Source organism: Echinops telfairi, unplaced genomic scaffold (genome assembly GCF_000313985.2).
Source record: "Echinops telfairi isolate 266 unplaced genomic scaffold, ASM31398v2 ScPeMD7_1;HRSCAF=3_0, whole genome shotgun sequence".
Classification (NCBI taxonomy): Eukaryota; Metazoa; Chordata; class Mammalia; order Afrosoricida; family Tenrecidae; genus Echinops; species Echinops telfairi.
This window is the reverse complement of record NW_022103896.1, coordinates 83114381-83115666: the sequence shown is the minus strand read 5'-3', so window position 1 is coordinate 83115666 and position 1286 is coordinate 83114381.

Sequence of the window (1286 nt, the reverse complement as noted above, 5' to 3'; positions counted from 1 at the left end):
AGGAGCCTAGGGTTTTTATTCCCAACTTCTTGCCTCTGCTACCTAAGTAGGGAAGGAGAATCCACCACTTCTTCAGCGACTGAACTTTGGAGGGAAGCTGAACCCTGGCTCGCTTGTGCTTGCATGGAAGGCCAATCAATCACTTTGTCACTAATGCTTCTCACATTTGCACTGGTGATCCCAGGCCCCTTTGCCCTCAGGACTTTTCCTGCTTCCCCAGCAAGCAGACTCTTGATTAGTGATCCTCCCCTAGCCAGCAGAGTCATAAGAAGAAATAGTGGGAACTAAATTTCTCTCTGGGATTCCAGATTCTTGGAAGGTTGATAGAGGAGTCCCAGTGGCCTTGAAATTAAACAGAGTAGCTACGTTAACTCCTGGGATCCCGCTCTAAAGCTTGGGGGAGAAACCGCTTTCACCAGATAGAACAGGGAAATCGGCCTGCAGTAGGCAGTCTTGTATGCAGCCTGCTGCGCCCGTGAGGCAGGGGGACTGAAAGGAACAGAATGCCCACAAGCATTCTTACAGGTCTTAAGTCATTACTATTTTATGTGCTGGTCGTATTCTCATTAGATCATTTTGCCGGATTTTGCTTGGTGGGGCCCTTCCGATAAACAGAACGGTGGTATTTTTTCTCTCTCCAGAAAGAAGCTGTGTCCTATGACCTATGCCCACACCGAGTTCTAGGTAAGAGAGACCTCTCCAACTATAGACACTGGCTTTTGTTAGGTGCTGTGGAGGCAGAGCGACTCCCCATAGCGACCTAGGCAGAGCAGAATGCAACAGTGCCGGGTCCTGAGCCATCCTGCCAAGCGTGCGTGGTGTGTTCGAGCCGCACACATGCAGAAGCATGCAGACACGCGCCGAGCAGGCACACCCTCCGTGATGATTAAGTCTAAGCATTCAGAGGGTTGCTCAGAGCTGCAAGAAAAGTCACCGATCCTGTGCTCTGGGGCTGGGAGACAGAGGCTCTGGCACAGGCGGGCAGGGGTGGGGGCCTGGCAGGGACAGGAACGTGCCATCTCGCCAGCGGGTCTGCAGAGCCCGGCTTCGCGGGGGGTGAGGGGGTGGGGGCACCTCGCGACAAGAAGCTGCGGGGCCAGCGGCAGCCGGTAGTGTGCGGAAGGCTCCCGGTGAAACGGGTAGCTTGGTCCCCTTGCAGGGCACGCAGGGGACCCTCAGGGCAGCCAAGCAGCCGATCTCCTGGAGCCTGGAGCCGGAGGTGAGAACTCCGGCCCTGGAGGGAGAGCCTTTCTTGGAAGCCCTTGTCCTTGAGAGCTCAGACTGGG